At 44.9% G+C, this 16,614-nt stretch overlaps 1 protein-coding gene across 7 annotated transcripts in view; it reads left to right on the top strand.

Annotated features, from left to right (window-relative positions):
• Positions 1-16,614, top strand: part of ESRRB (estrogen related receptor beta) — a 170,839-nt gene that overhangs the window by 67,638 nt on the left and 86,587 nt on the right. For 2 of the 7 annotated variants that reach the window (XM_048059854.2, XM_013185579.3), the window contains one exon: positions 1,328-1,428. The exons of 4 other annotated variants lie outside the window; for them this stretch is intronic. The gene's annotated coding sequence lies outside the window, so the exon portion shown is untranslated. Of the gene's footprint in view, positions 1-1,327; positions 1,429-12,413; positions 12,494-16,614 lie in introns of those variants that run through there. One more of the 7 variants, XM_066998134.1, reaches the window with a different exon arrangement.

The following is a 16,614-nucleotide window of genomic DNA, read 5'->3' on the forward strand; positions in this document are numbered from 1 at the left end:
TAGAACACAGACTGGGAAGGATTGGAAGTTTTTCAGAGCAGGCTGAAAAAACACCTGTCAACATAATGCTGCTGTGACTGGTCCTCTGTTGGGACAGAGGGACACGCCAACCAGCTGACATGGTCCGTGCCTTATTTCCTGTGACTCTAAGATGTGTATGATCTTGTGACCAGCTGATGCAAGCCTGAGATGGATGTAGGTGTGTGTATCAAATAAGTGCTAGCATCTGTAGGCTACCAGGATAGTGTATGAAGGAGTACCAGCACTCTGCTAAGCTTCAGAGGCCTGCCATCCAAATGCTAATATGACCAACCATGATAAGTTTTAAAACACGATGGCAGCAGCAGTCTTCCGTACTTAAGCAAATTCCTTAGTTTTTATCTTCAAATCTACAGCAGATTACTAGCACTGCCTTTTTCTACTAGTACTCCCTGTAAAATTTCAATTCAGCTGTTCATACCGCTGCATAGCTTTAGTCATTGCTTTACACATTTTCTATACCTCTGACAGATTTCTTTAGGGAAAACTTTTGTCAAAAATAGCATGTGTTTTAAAAGACAAAAAATAGGGGTTATGCTCTGTTTCTGGATTTTGCCTTTCTTCTGTGTAAAAATAAGAAGACTTCTCTTCATAAAACTCTAAAATTACATTTTGAAGCCACACTGGGTGGACAGACAGGTCTGTGTCAGGTGATGGGATATCAGTAAGTGGGGCCACCAAAGTAATGGGAAGACGGGGCAAGGGAGATGGGCAAAAAGGTGAGGAGGAGGAGTGAACAGGCAGATGTTGAACAAGGAAGCTGGGACTGCAGATTGTTGGGGAATGGTGTTTGGGGAGGTGAGATGAGAGCAAAGGAAAGGGTTGGGGTGAGGAGGCAAAGACGATTAAGAGAGTGGGCTGGGATGGTCTGGATTGGAGAAAAAGAGGCACAACTTGGGCTGAATGGTCAGCAGGGCCTCTGACTCATTATTCCTCGGTAGTCATCAGTGTCTGAAATTCACCTGGTGTTTCATGCTGCTCATGTTACTCTTCACAGAGGAGAATGACCCACTCCTGCAGCCTGTTTGCTCCATTACCTTGGAAATAGCATGATGGGTCTGTCTTTTCTGATAACCCACAGAAGTGTCATTGTGATGCTTCATGAGGGATTATTATTATTTTTCTGTAAAAGAAACACCAAACTGAAAAGGGCACTCTGAAGGGTGCTAACACAAGAACCGGAAGGTGAGGAAAGGCCAGTTATACTCTGTACATTTCTGTCAACCTGACTGTGCGTCTTACACAACTCAGGTTTTAGCAACGTAACTCTATGCTATTTCTTCCACAGGACCCCTGCCTCATTCACTGCATGTGACGGACCTACTCTGAGATAAATCAGAGTTGCACAGTGAAAGAGACCATCTGTAGGACCCCTGCCTCATTTGTCAGGTGTGTAGTGAGTGAGACAAGGGACGGCAGGAGAGAAAGAGAAGCTTTTGTGGCTGAGGCAGAGAAATTCTGACCTGGCAGTTGACTTTCTCTCTGACCATTTCTGTATGATAGCCTTTAAGTTTTTTAAGCAGCTGTTGTGCCAGTGGCTGTTTAATTGTGCGTTCCCTGTTTTATAGTGAACCTTTTTTGATCCCAAAGGACCTACTTTACAGAAGCACTGAGTGCTTACAGCTGCAGATGAAGTGAATGGGAATCCACTAACACAGTGCTATACAAACAGATCACTGAGGCCGTGTGCATCTCAGACTTGGCACCCAGAATTAGCAAACACCTTTCACAGTGGTCCTCAATTATTCACCCATAAAATGGGAATAAAAATACCCCCTCCTTTCATAGGGGTGTGTGAAAATAAATGATCTTGGGATGGTGAAGCCCTTGGACAGTGTAATGATAAGCCCAAAGAAAAACACATGAGGAAATGAGTAAATCTCCAGAGCCAGGTTTGAATAATGTGTGGTAAATAAGGCCTGGGGCCACACCAGCCACTCTGAGCAGAAAACAGTATTTCAAATAGCTGCTCTTTGCATGGACACAATCCTTTCTGAGTGCAGACTGAGGTGAGATCCTGTGGGGAAAAATATGATCGTGTAATTAATGTCTGTAAAATAATGTGCATGTACCCAAGAGCTAAAAGTGTTTCTCACTTGTAGTAAACACAATTGTGTCATTTTCTAATTCTTAACTGCGTTTGTAGTCTGCCCTATTTAATGCACAGGTTTTTCGTTTTTGTTTCGCTGTTCCTGTTGTACTTCACAAATTTATGTGCTGTAAGATGGTGTTGTCCCAGCCTCTCTGCTTGGAGGAAGGGTTTTCATGTTGTGTAGTTGGCAGATCAGCTAATTGCAGCTAGTCAAAATCTGCTCATCTTAAATAGTATGTAATCCCCAAGTTGTAATATCCACTGAGGTACAACTTCATGTGGAAGACAGATATGACTGTAATTTGGCTTCATGAGCAAAAATGACACCCAAATACTGCTGTTCTGAAGAGTAAAGGAATCAGAGATAATCTGAGATCTTAAAACCCACTAACAGTAATTAAAAGAATAAAAACCCACATAATTTTCCTATGCAGCAATGTGCAAGAAAGGAGAATGTCACTAGGGCTATGGAATGACTTGAAAAGTCGTTGCTGTAGTGGGAGGAGGAAGAATGACAAAACTTGAGCTCCTAGTGAAAGTACACAGAAATTTAATGCTCAAAATACCTAATAACCTTATTTTTGATGACTGATTATGTACATGTTTAGGAACACATGGAACACATTTATGATGACTGGAATGGTAATGGCGTAGTGTTAAAATCTATTGAGTTGAGAATTTGAATGTTAATAATGCTAGGATGGTCAGTGTCCAAACCTAACACTGGTTAACCTTTCTGTGCCATGTCTGATATTTGCTATATTTGCATGGAAAATGGTATGAGTAGTGCAAGAAGGGTAGCTGTGACACACAGCCCTGACATTTTGTTTGTAGCAAGTAGAATCGTCTATTGCAAGTGTCTGAGAACTGACCATAAAATATTTTATATTTTCACCTCTTTCCTTTCTTACAACTTCAAACACCAGAGGAGGATTCATTAGCCTATTTTGGCTGCAGAGTGTGATGCCTCTCTCAAGTATGGCTAGTGTCACTGTTGACCAGCTGATGACTTGGAAAGCACTAGTTCCCACACGTACTGCAGATAATAGTTCATTCTGGACGTTAAGCAAGCCAATCCTATCAAACATGCTTTAGTTTGTGTAAGAGACTGAATGACAGTTCCTTATGCAGGGGTTTAACTGCTTGGTTTTTCACTCTTCTGTCAGAAAAAATGAATTATTGGTTTAAAGAGGACAGAACAAAAAGTGATGCCAGGGTACCCAAGAACAGGAACTCTGACAAAAATCCCTGCAGGCAGGACCTGGCACTAGTGGCCAAAGGAGAGAGGAAAGAGCAATTAAAGAAAGAATCCAACAATCTGTTCTTGTGGTGGTCAGACAGCAAAATGCAGCATGTGTGCTGGGTGGGAGCCATCAACGAGAACTGGTTTCCCCATGGGACATACAGACCTGGACTACCAAAGTAAGCTGGGGCTGAGACAAACGGATGTTATGCCAGACATGTCAGCAGAGCTGGCCTGTTTTGCATAGGTGCCTGATCTTACTTGGCATGCTTTAAGCTCTTATTTCTGAATGCCAGGGTGCAATACGACCCTTATGATTTAATCCTAACTGCTGTGTTCTCCCCATATGATGTGACTCTGGAGTATTACTTCTAACCTATGCAAAAGGGAAGACGATGCACAAAGCAGCACGTTGCCAGGTGCATGGCACCTGAGCGTGTCGCCTCAGTCACAAGCCTCTGCTCCTTGCCAGTGAGAGGAGGAAGAGAGGCTGTGGGGTCCCTGCGTTCCCAAAGTGAACTGTCTTTCTCTACAGTTGTATTATTGCCAGTGCTAGTGCCCAAAAACTTGGGCACATCAGCTCTGAAAGCATCATCTTGAGGCATCTCTGCACAGCAAGCACCTGCCCTCTGGAAAAACGGCTTAGGACAGAGCAGGGAAAACGAGCCTGAAAACAAGGGCTGGTGCCCCCCACCCTGCTGCGGCTGTGCAGGGGTAAGGTGAGGCCTTGACACTGCAAAAAACTGTGTGCCCCCAGAGGGTGCGATCCTTACCATGCTCAGAGGCAGGCAAGCTGGACTCTCATTCTTTACAGACCTGCCAAGCGGAAAATGTTTATTTGCCGCTCTGGATCCATGATCTAGGAGAAAAGAATAAAAGTGATTTAACCTCCACTGTGAGAAAATCACCTGACTGAGCAGGACACAGAGGACAAATAGGACAAAGGGCCTTACCTTGCCCGGACAGGAGGGATGGGGAAAGAGAGGAGAGACACGGGATCAGATTCATTCATAATTATTTATTATTAATCTTCTAATTTTTCCCTTGCTCAGATTCCCTGATTGCTGGAAGTAAAGGCTCCTCTAAGTGTCTCCGTGAATCTGACATTGACTCTGTCTTTGAGATGGGGAGCACCCTCTGGTGGTTAAGGATAATCTGACATTTCCTGGGATTGGCACCCATCATCCTTGTAAATCGCAGGAGTTAAACTGGACAGGAGGCTTGGGCTGGCTTTCTGTCACTGCTGGGATGGACGTGTGGGGCACAGATGCTCCCTCCGATTTTCTGACCCAGGAATCCGAGCTGACCCCTTGGGAAGCCTTTTTGAAAAGGCTTCTCTGTGAAAACAGCTCAAGGTGTCTCTGTTCTCCCTGCCCTGCTGTCAGGCAGAAGCTCATATCCAACCCTCATCCTGCTTCCTCTTGGTGAGGGGGCAGGTAAAGCACAATTTGGTTTATTAGACCCAGTAAGCACAAAAGCCAGCACAGGGAGTGCTGTTCCCTGAGTCTGTCCTCTTGATCGTGCCTCCCCAAATCACTCGTCTTGCGTCCAGAGCTCTCCCCAGTCCAGCTCTGGCTGTTTTTGCTCTGCATAGGTGCTGAAGCAGAGTACAGTCCATTGCAGGGAGCACAGGAATTCAGCTCAGGTTTCCCTTCTCCTACCCTAAGTGGATTAACAGGCTGAGGGGATCGTCTCTGCCTGCCTGACTCAATCTTCATTAGCTAACATGTTTCACCAGCCGCAGTCACATCCTGGTCTGGAGAGCTGTTTGACAGGAGCGGATTCTGGCCCCAGCCTCCCACAAAGGCTGTTGCGTCTTCTGAGAGGGTTTTCTTGACAGCGAGTCTCTGTGAGCTGCCCTGGGAGGTAGGGATGCAGGGCTAGAGTGCTGCGAGATATGCAGCCTTGCTCTGTGCACTGTTCACTTTAACCAATTTGTATCCTCTGCCGACAGAGAGCCCTGAGCCCCTGTGTAACACAGGTGCTGTACAAATGTCTGAAAACATTCTGTGTCTCTGGAGATACACCCACATGTTTTTTTCCTTATCTTTCCCAATGATGGGAGGATCTTGAAAATACTGGGATGTCCCTGAAACTTTTGTTGGTTGGCTGTCATTTCTGTATACCCCTTCTTGGTGCAGTATTTCCTAACAAGCTGCGTGCAGCTATCTCCTCTGCCCCTTCTTCTCGGTGCTGCTTTGTGGTATTCGTTAATAGGTGTTGTACCCTTGCACAGGCAGTCATTTATTTTGTAAGTGATGCCAGTTTCTCAGTCCAGAGAAGATCTGTTCTACACAAGGAAGCTGTACGCTTAAACTTGTATCGATTTTGAAACAATCCATTTAAACTAGTGAAAATCCAAACCACGGATGCTCTCCTGCCAGTTTGAGGATACTTCATTTTGGCTCATTAGATGCCTAAACAGGTTTATTTTCAGTAGTAATGAGTGCCTTTTGCACCTTTAGAGCTTAAAATAATCTATTTTAAATTGTACCTGGAATTATACTGCAGTCACATCATGCAAAGAAAGCCTGTGAAGAGAGGAGGCGAACATTGGACATCTCTAATACCAATGCCACTGGGGGAATCCTGTGCCCAGCAGTACAGAGGTAATGTCACCCATGCAGAGGCCTGAGTGTACCTTAGCAGGAAGGAGAGGACTCCTCCTGGCTGTCAAAGGCATGTCAATGAGTTCAGATTAAGCCTTGTATTCCTGCAAAATTGAGACTCTGTGAAAGCACAGAGCACGCTACAGAAATTACTGTGGCTGGAAGATGTCAATGGGAAGTGTTTCACAAGGAAGCAAATGTTCTCCTTTTGTTTTTGTAACCCGAAAGTTGCAGCAGGGGAAGTTGGTGTGCAAGACTCTGTTCCTGGCCAGTCAACCTTGCTTTCAGAGTCAAAATGGACATTTTTTTTTCTTTTGGCAAGTTGGAAAGGAAATAAAAAAGGCAAATGAGCATGAAGGGGCAAATGACAATGCAGGCTCTGGAGGATTTGAGAACCTAAAGCTGTATTTAGCAAAATAAGGGATGAATTGGAATTCCCAAACAGCGTGCATTAAAGTACATAAAATAATAAACCTGGCACTTATGAACTAGCAGTGTATTTGGTGTGGCCTTGTAAAGATTTTTAAGCCACCACTCAGGTCAAAGCAGGAGAGCTCCCCAGGGAGTCCTGGATCTTCTGTGTTCCAGCTCCCTGGGGAGAGCGCTCTCTGGAGCAGTCTCCCATCAGAATTAACTATCAGTGCTTAATGATGTTCTTCCCAGAGTGGGAGAGAAAGGTCATAGAAACTGAAAATGCAACCTGTTTCTGAACAGGCAGCAAAGGAGGGTGTCTTTGAAAGGCCTAATAAGACCTGTTTCATTGCAGATGGATCCTTTTGATATTGCACTTTGTTTGGAGGAACATAGACTGGAAGAACAAAGCTATTTTGTTGCGTTTGTGTGTATTTCCTGTATTTAGCAGAAAGCACACTGTTTTGTATGGTGAGAAGCAGACTGGGGAGAAGACAGTCTGAGTTAGGACTTGCTGAAGCTCTCTCACTTTTAGACTCCGTGCTTATCTGATGTTGACACTACCTTGGATCACCAATCTTGATGAAGATGATACCCTGTTGTCCTTCAGTTATTATGTTTTCAAAGGTTTCCCAAACTGGTTTATGTATTCATGAGTTATTCTGCTGCCACAACTGGCTTTGCAGGAGCTTGAGCAGCACACAACAATATCCTGATTTGAGGCAGGAAGTGGGGGGGAATAGCATCACTGGGGAGCAATGCAAGGGATACCAGGCAGGGGGAGCAGGAAGAAACTGGGAATGTTGAATAAAATGTGTCTAAAGCAGTAGTTCACTGTCTGCTCCTGCCCTTTTCATCTCAATCTCTGGCATCTCATCAGTAATGAATTGCAGGGAGACATGAATTGACACAGCACAGGCTGTACCACTCATATAATCTGTTCAGCCCCCATCAGTGACCCTTTTGAAACGTTTTTCTTCTGCAGCATTTTCCAACAAGAAATTCAGGTCATATTTGATAGTTTCCAAGCCCTGGTTCCCCTTTGTGCCTCTCTGACCAAAGTCAGGAGAGAAGGATAGTTGCCAGATGTGTCTGGGCTGGTCTGTGCGTGTCTGTCTCTACAGCTCTTTTTTTAGTTAGTCGTGAAATGTCAGCTCTGAATACTGAAGGAAACTTGATGGTTTTAGGGAATAAGTCCTCTTCACCTCCCAGTTTGGGGGAACAATAAGGAACTTTATCAGGAAAGTCTGTACTGTACCTTGAAAAAGAATTCTTGATCTCTTTCTCCATGCTGCTTCTCAATTCAGTTATTTCCTTTTGTTTAATCTGCTAGTCCCTCCCTCCCCCTATGTTTAGGATGTTTGGATGAGCTGTGGATACAGACTAGAAGGATGTGGTTTCTGTGCAGTCAGGATCTGGTTGCATGTAACTTCAGGGTTGCTCTATCAGCTGTGGATTGAATTGAGGTTGTCTATTGGGATTTTCAGGTCTTGGTTTTCTCATTGGAGGTCCTTCCATCAGGCAGGTCTGTTAAACGCTTCCCGAGTCCCTTGAGACACTTGATCTGTGTTTAAAGGAAGCAGCTGAACCACGAGAAAAGAGAAACAGAAGCAGCTATGTACTCAAGCTGTATTGCTCTGAAGGGATCTTACTGAAAGCTCTGCAGAGCTTGCATGGCACCCTGGGTGCCTGGGGCTCTGTCCCAGCAGAGAACTGCGTGATGCTCTTTCTGGCCTTTCCTGCTCTGAGAGACGGTTGATGTTTCGTGGACACTCTGGGCATGAATTGTGTTTAACTCTCCTGAGACCCAGGCCAGGAAAACCTCGGGAGGATTCCGAGCAGCCTCCTGCTCCCCACTTCTCTTAAAGTTTCCCCAGTGGATATGCCTGCCCAGGGAGAGCAGGAACTCCATAAATAAATAATGCCCTCTGTCTCTCGTGATCAGCCCAAGCAGCTGTGATTGCTCCTGAACGCCTGGGTTGCTTTCTTCTTAATGGCTTTTAAACCAATTTCACCCTCACCTGATGACCCAGCTTCTCCTCCTATTTTTGAAGGAACAATTTCTTTTAGGGAGAGGGTTTTGGGGGGTATTTAGGTTGTGTCAGGAGTTTGGGGTGAGGTGAAATGGTAGCACTGCAGGTGCACCTATAGTATACTGGCTCCAGTGTGCTTCCCCATGGCTTATTCTGACAAACTTCTGCTGGGTGCCTCCCCAGGTATTGCAGCTAGCATTGACCCTTGCTTGAGAGCACTGGGCACATGTGGACACCTCACAAATGTTTAACTCTAGCAGCACTCTAAGAAAGCATACTGTATTTTTGGATATATTTTACTGTTGGGAGAGCTAATCGCTGCACAGAAGTATTGTGTGCAGTTCTGGGCTTGACGCTATAAGAAAGATGTTGAGATACTTGAAAGCATCCAGAGGAGGGCAACAAAGCTGGTGAAAGGGCTGGAAAGCATGTCCTAAGAGGTAAGGGTAAGAAGACTTGGGCTGTGTAGTCTGGAGAAAAGAAGGCTCAGAGGTGACTTTATTGCTCTCTACAACTTCCAGAGGAAGAGGAATGGAAAGGGAGGTGCTGGTCTCTTCTCCTTGGTAACCAATGATAGGATACATGGGAATGGCACAAAGCTGTGCCACAGGAGGTTCAAACGGGATACTAGGAAAATTTTCTTAACCATGAGGGTGGTCAAACACTGGAACAGGCTTCCTAGGGAGGTGTTTGATGCCCCATGCCTGTCAGTGTTCAAAAGGCATTTGGAGAATGCCCTTAATAATACGATCTAACTTTTGGTAAGTCCTGAAGTGGTCAGGCAGTTGGCCTAGATGTTCAGATGGAAGGAACTTTCGGAGATCTATTCTATTTTACTGAGGCATCTGAGTGCTTATTCATTGTCCCACAGTGAGTAGGAAAAAGTTTGGGAACTTAAATTCAGAATGCAGGCTCTCAGTTGCCTTCTCAGTTGCCTGCTCAGCTGACCTATAGCATATCATCAATGGGTGTTTGAGAGCTGGCCAAATATTTAGGGCTTACATCAGTATTCTTGAACTTTGTATATATAAACTGTAGTAGATTAAAAGATTAAATAAATAAATTAATTAAAAGAAGTGGTCCTGTGTAGCAAGTATTGAATCTAAAGGTGCTTGGTATGTAGCCCTGTGCAACCCCTGCAGGCATTTATTGCTTATCTGATGGCTGTTATCTTGGTGTGTCTACGGAGAAGTATTTTGTATTTCTGGAAGTAGTAGTAATGCCTCTGCAGGCAGAACACATGTGCTGGGCAGTAGGACGTCCAAGGCATGTTCTGAACGTCATTACGTTGCTGGGCAGTTACCCATGACGGGTGCTAGCGCAGCCTGGAGTTGTGTTGCAGGCCAGTGGTGCTCCCTCATGGTGCCTTCGGAAGAGGCAACAGTCCGGCTCGGTGAAATGCAGCTTGTCATGAGTATGGTTATAATCACGAATGAGTTGTGGATTCAACTCAGATGATTCCTGGCTAATCAAGGCTGACAACCTACATTTTTGTCTTTGCTTTAACCACCCTGCTTGACCAATCAGTTTAATGGCTCTTCTCCTGCAATGAGCCCCCGGAAACAACGTGGTTTCTCCAGGTACCCTCACCTGGTACCTTCTCCCTAGGAAGCAAGGCAAGGCCCTCCCAAGTGCCACATCATTGGCTGGTTTGTGGACCTCTATTTTTGACAGTCTTTCTCTCCTACCATCCTCATTCTGCCTTGTTTCTGTTTGGCCTCTTGGTACTCTGAAGAAGCAGCAAAGGGGCATGCTGACCCCAGGCTGTATGGTTCCCAGGAGGAACCTGGTAACAACAACCTATGGAGCATACATACATATGTCTTGGCATACAGCCCCCCCTTTACTGTGTTGCTTACCACATGAGTTATGAAGTATTGCCAAATGTTGTTAAGCAAGGTCTAAAAGATGAGTACTGCTGATTTCATCTGACTGTAAATATTTAATGGAAGCTTGGTATATCTAACAGAGGAGCAAAGAGGTGGATGTTGGTAGTCCTTGATCATCACTACAATACAGGTGCTCAAGAGATGAGTGAAAGACCAAAACTACATTTTCCTTTGTGAGCACAGTGGGGGACCTGTTGCTAGGAGGCTGCAGCACCAAAGTCACCCTCAGAGCACATGGGAGTGAGGTTTGAGTTTGCCTTAACAATGATACTAAAAAGTAATTTTCTCTAATGCTGCCACAAGAATGGCAAAGCTGGCAATGCAGGAAGGATGAAGGCATATTTGCTGAAATCCAGCGACGCATATTCGGGTCCATCAGGAGATGGCATTATTGCTGCCCACAACTACTTCTGTGCCTGGATCTCTGAGAAACTTAAAGATTTAGAAGTCAATAGGACTGTTACAGAGACATCTAGGGACCTGTATTTTCACACATGATAGAGAGTGCTATCTTTTGGAGTACACAGGCCTGCTTAGCAGAAGTAGGGCTGATTAGTGAAGCTTCTCCTTTCCTTTGCACAGAAAAGCTTTCTGGTAATCAGCATGTATTTCCTTTTGACTGGCTACCTTCATGATCCTGTATGTGCATATATTGTATAGCTAAAGAAGACAAGTTTATATAGTCCTGAGTTGCCCTGCCACCCCTAAATAGTGTTTAGGCATGTGGTATAGGTCAGGATTGGATTTCTTGTTCTTTTTCAATTTCTTTTTTTGAAAAAGCACCATGAAACCCTGATCATTCATGTAGGCATAGTGTGTGAATGTTAATGACTTCTGATTTCCTAATATGCACTTTACTGCAGGTATCTGAATGAGGTGCAGTTGATGGGACTCAGAAGTTAAAAGTATATTAAGTTTGGGATAGGGTTTGTTATAACCCTATAAAAGCTATCTAATAAAATAATTTCACAACCTCAGCTGTTATTTCCAGTTTGCTCTTGTCCAGAAAGTGAAATAAATGTTGTACAAATAATAAATATACTCAAGAGGGAGTTGTGAGCAAATCTCTGTTGTTGTTCAAACATAAAAGTTAGTATAGAACAAATCTTCACAGTGTAGGTGTACTTAACTGAGCTGCTTGGAGGATCCAGAGCAGAGGGGGCTTGCAGCTTTTGTGTTGCTGATACATTTGTCAGAAGGAAGCTGGCCTCTGTCATGTCTGGCTTCAGTCAAACCCTGTAACCCCTTACTGTTAGAAACTGGAATATTCTGGGGCTGGAGGTGACCAGAAGGGCAGTCCTGATCGTGTGATGATCTCTGTTTTTTTTTTTCCAGACTGTCACGCATCGGTTTTCCTAAGGTCACTTGGAATCTGCAGTTTTGTCTCACTGTTAAACACTTGTGCACAGAGCCACTGTCAGTGAGCTCTTCTGTATTTGGTCAGGCCGACCATGTGAAGTCAGTAATCTGTTGAGTGTGCCCAGGTGAGGCCAGATGGAGGTTCCTGCAGGGAAAAGAAGGTCTTTAATCCTTGCTTTCTTCATGCCATATACCCTGGATGGAAGCCTTTCACTGGTTTGCTTCTTTATAATGTCCTATGTCACTTTCCAAAAGGTCTGTTACCTACTCAGAGAACCCAGCTAAAGAGGAAATTGCACGCATACCCACTGTTTTTGTCACGTCATAGAATTCAAACTGGAAAGCATGGTCCACTGCAGCTGCCTTATTGCTGTTACTGAGAAGTTATCTTGCATGTGTTTAGGTGCATTTCAATCACAGACTTGGAAAAATTATACTCTATCTTCACTGCTTAGCCTGTGTTGGGTATGCTTGCTAACAGGTTTAACATTTTGGTTCCTTAAGGTCCTCTATTTTTCTGGGCTGAGGCACTCAGCATTATCAGTGTGCATGCCAAAAGATGTTTTAATGCTTTCCTTGCAGCATTACGATAAGTAACTGTTATTCTTTTTGACAAAACGTATTTCTTTTGGGCAGCTCAGTGGTTAAGCTGGTACAGTGAATACTGGCGTCCTCACGTGGTTGGTTAGAGTGCATGGGAATGCAGAGAGAAGCAGCAAATCATCTCCCCACCTTAGAGGAATGAACAAGCATCCCCTGTTCTCCTGACCTCCCACCTTGGCCTTTTCAAATACAAGACTTGAAGCTGGTGTACTCAGGTAGGAAAGAAAGTGAAGGTGTTTAACTTTGTCCCATCTGACAGGATGAACCACCATACTGGGAAAGCCATGGGTGTCATGTCTCTGCTGAAGGATCTGTGGTGGCTAAATAGAAGTAATTTTAAGACTCCTTGATTCCCTGTGTTGCCTCCTTACTCTTGGTAGCTAAGCAAATAGCCCAAATGCTGCTCTGCGGAGACCTGGGATTATGGCTGGGGAAAGGTTCATTTCTGCTTTGCTGCAATTTGGAGCGAGTCTGGGAAATAGCGGTGAGTGTGCTAGTAGATGATGTGTAGCTGTCAGTTTGGATAAAATCACTTTCCAGTCAATGTCTTGGTTATGTTCTGCTCAACCAAAGTGGCCCAGCTGAGGTTTACTGTAATACATCACAGGAAACAGATCAGCAACAGGTCAAAATTTGGAGCTGGAACACAGCCCTCCTTTGAGATCTTCTAAGTCTACAAGATCAATCTACTTCAGTAATTACCTACCTTTTTTGAGGAAGATTGCTGACTGCTTAGTTAAACAAGAGCTGGGCAAAGTCTGGCCGACAAAGTAGATTGACAAAACATGAAAGCAGATAAATTGTACTATTTCTGAGTAAGGGGGATAGAAGTCCATATCAAATGCCCCAGCAAACTGATGATGCAAGAGAGATGAAGGCATAATCCCAGCTATAAAACTTATTCTCTTGCCTCCCTCATACAAAAGAAAATATGTTTCTTACTACGAGGTCTTTGAAAATCTAGAAAATGGTATCTCTTCCCATTTGGTAAAACACTCAGTGCCTGCCTCTTACTCTGATGCCCTGTTTTGAATTCTATAAAAATGAAAGGGCTTCTCCTAGCTTATCTTTGTGTGTGTATCTGGGCACTTTCATCTAGGATGCCAACAGGACCATGTGCTGCTCTGGAAACAGAGCTTGTCCTGCTATGAACACAGCAAAGACAAAAGGAGGTATGGAAAGACAAAAAACAGCACTGGCCCTCCAAAAGTAGGGGTTACTAAAAGAAAGTTTTAACTTCTCATTGATAATGGAGGGATTATGTTTGTCTTCTCTCAAGGCTCCTAACATTGCTGTATCTGAACATGGAACAGGAAAAAGTCAGAACCTAATGAAAGGTCATACTTTGGGGATAGAGAATTCTGAGTCAAAGCAGGACAGTAAGGGTTAAGATACATATTCAGAGCCAAGCTGGGCTGCAGATTTGCTCAGATTGATCTTGGGCAAGTCACTTAACCTCTTTATGATATGATTTGATATCTATAGGTTGAGAATTATTGTTTCCAAGACTAGGTAATGCTTGAAGCATGTCTTAGGATGTTCAGATGGGCAGTTAGTTAAAAATAACAATGTGAAAACTATTTCCTGTTTAAATAGATGTTGAGCTTAGCAGTGATGGTGGTGATGCCTTCTGGATGGAGTATATTGTTCAGGAGGCTTATCGGGAGTTTTTGGAGGAAACAAAAGTCAGTATGGAGTTTGGTAGAGAACAACAAATTGCTTTTGTTGGGGACAGGTTACTGTTTTGTTTAGGCATAGTAAGGGAAAGTAGAACTGAGCCCCAAAACAGAGAAGGTTGTTTTGTCCACATGGATCGAGTCTGTATCTGAGATAGGTGGAGCAAGGGGATATACATGGGAGGAGTGGTGAATGCCCACCAGTGAGCAGGGACTTGTGCTCACAGGGCATAAGTTTCTCTGCACAGTTACTAACCTCCTTGCAAAGCAGAGGGATCAGGGCATGCAATGTGGTGACTTCTGTGAAGTCCAAGCAGTACCATTGGCCTCTGAAGTGTAAAAGGGTTGTCTTCTAAAGTCATCCCAATGGTCTGTGTGTAACTGTTGTTTCCTTAAATGAATTGGAGGCTGGAAAAGGCTTCCTATTGAGCTCCTCTTTCCCCACCAGACAAGACAAGAGTGTGTGTACACAAGTCTGTCTGCTCAGCTTAGCTCTCCTAATTCTGTATGGTTTTTGCCCTGTGTACCTCCTCATTGACTTCCTTGTGAGAATACAACAGTCTGGCCTTCATAAAAGGAAAAAAAAATAATCCCAGACCCTTGAAAGTAACTGGATATCTCCTTCTACTGTATTTTCCTTATTCACAAAAAAATAACCTTATCAACAAGTGAAATCAGGTTTGTTTGGCATGATTTGCAAGTTGCTCCTATATTAGTCCAAATGAAATTTCTGTCAGTCAATCAGTCAGCTTGCTGGAAAGTTGATCATTATTTCCATAATAAAAATGGAAGGAAAAAAAAAAAGTAAAAAAGCTAATCCATCAAAAACAGCGTAGTCATTAAAAGCTGGGGGGAAAAGTTCTAAAGAAATTTTTAATCTGTCATCTCTTGGAAGAGATGGCGAAAGTACAAAAGATGTCTTTGCAATTCTTGCTTTCTATCCTGGGAGGGGGGAGTTTGTGTGTCTCCAAGACTTGGTACTGCTGTGGTTCCATCTGCACTCGGGCTGGGCTCCGACCTAGGCTGGCACTGATGGAAAGCCCTTCCTCCACACTGGGATCAGTGAGAGAAGAACTGGGGGCCTCAAAATCCAGAGGCTGCCTTATGATTGTTATCCCACCAGGTTGCACTTACCAGGGCAGGACTTAGGCCAGCAAACGAAGGCTGTGCTCGCAGGGGCAGCTCGCTTTGCTGTTGTGTGTGTCGTTCTGCCTTGTGTTTACCCAAACTGAGGCTTTTGGCTTCCAGATCTGGCAGCCTGAGTCCTTGTTCTGGCACTTTTTTCACAACATGCATTGGAAGGAAGGCCGTGTCGGGATCAATGTTTCCTTCTTTATTCCTGGGGGGGAAGAGAATTTGGCGAAAGCTGTGAGAAGAGCGCAAGCAAGCACGGGGGTTGCAAAGGAAGCTGAAGCCTCCTGGAGTTCCAAAGCCAGCCTGCAGGACTCTTGTCCCCTTCCATAAGGAATTCAAGCTCACAGTTTCAGGCACGGCCGGCAGAGTTAATTCCTTTCCAGCCTTCTGAGAAAGGAAGAGCCAGGCCTTTGCACAGCTCCTCTCAAGGTGGGGGAAGCGCCATTTGTTCGTTTGCACTGGGTCAGAAGAGATTAAAGTTACATTTCTGTACCACTCTGTAAATACCCACCTTACCCGGGGAGTTCTCTGTCAGCAGCAGCCCATTTCCAGAGCACAAACCCACCATTGTGCTGCCGGTATCAGTTAATTCGGCCCCATGGACCTTGTGCCAGGCGATCACATGGGCCCCTGCTTGCCTCACCTCGGCCTGGATAAAAGTTAAAGAGCCAAATTAAAACACCAGCTGCTGGGCGAGCAGAACCTGCCTGCCGGGCCATTCCCCCCCGGTCTCCCATTCACCCAGAGCCCACCCCAATCCCTGCACAGCTGGGATGCAGCCGGTGAGCATCTTTCCGGAGAAAATCGCTTTCAGTCTAAACCAGCTCCCTGCAAGCATCCTGGCTGCTCTTGGGCTGTATCTACCCCGGTCCTGGCCCTTCGTGCCACCACCGGCCTCCCTTGCTGCTGCGCATCGGGACCACCCTGGTGCTGGTTTCCTCCTCCTTGCCTCTCTTTGAGTCAGGTGTTCCCCAGCGTGGATGGTGAGGCTCCTTCCTGACAGTCTTGGGCCCTACTCGTGCTGCCCCCAAGCCCTTGTCTTCTGCCTCATTAACGTTTAAAGCATCTTAGACTTTCCACGGTGCTGATGTATCACTTGGGTGTGCAAAGATACATGCGTGTACATTTCCATTTGCTTTAATCCTGCTTTCTGGAAAGATGTGTGGTCTGAATTTTGCGTCACCTGAAACACTCTGCTGTACTTACAAAACTGTGGATGGGTCCTTGCTCTGTCTCCCATTTTCTAAACTAAGCATCTGCTTTCCGTAACTTCCTTGCAGAAGCCTGCCACCATAACAGATTTCTCATTTGTGTGATATCCTTAGGTTGCCTTATCTTAAGGGAAGTTGACCAGGGTCACCCAGCTTGTCCCCCACAGCTGGGGGACACACCAGGGCTATACCATTGCTTTGTAGGGTGTTTTTGTTGCATTTTCTATAGTGGCTGAGATCTCTGGTAGAGGGTGTAGTGTGGAAGTTGCACTGACTGCAGTGGAGGAGATGGTTTACAATGGCTGTGACTTTGAC

This window comes from Anser cygnoides, chromosome 5 (assembly GCF_040182565.1).
Source record: "Anser cygnoides isolate HZ-2024a breed goose chromosome 5, Taihu_goose_T2T_genome, whole genome shotgun sequence".
NCBI lineage: Eukaryota > Metazoa > Chordata > Aves > Anseriformes > Anatidae > Anser > Anser cygnoides.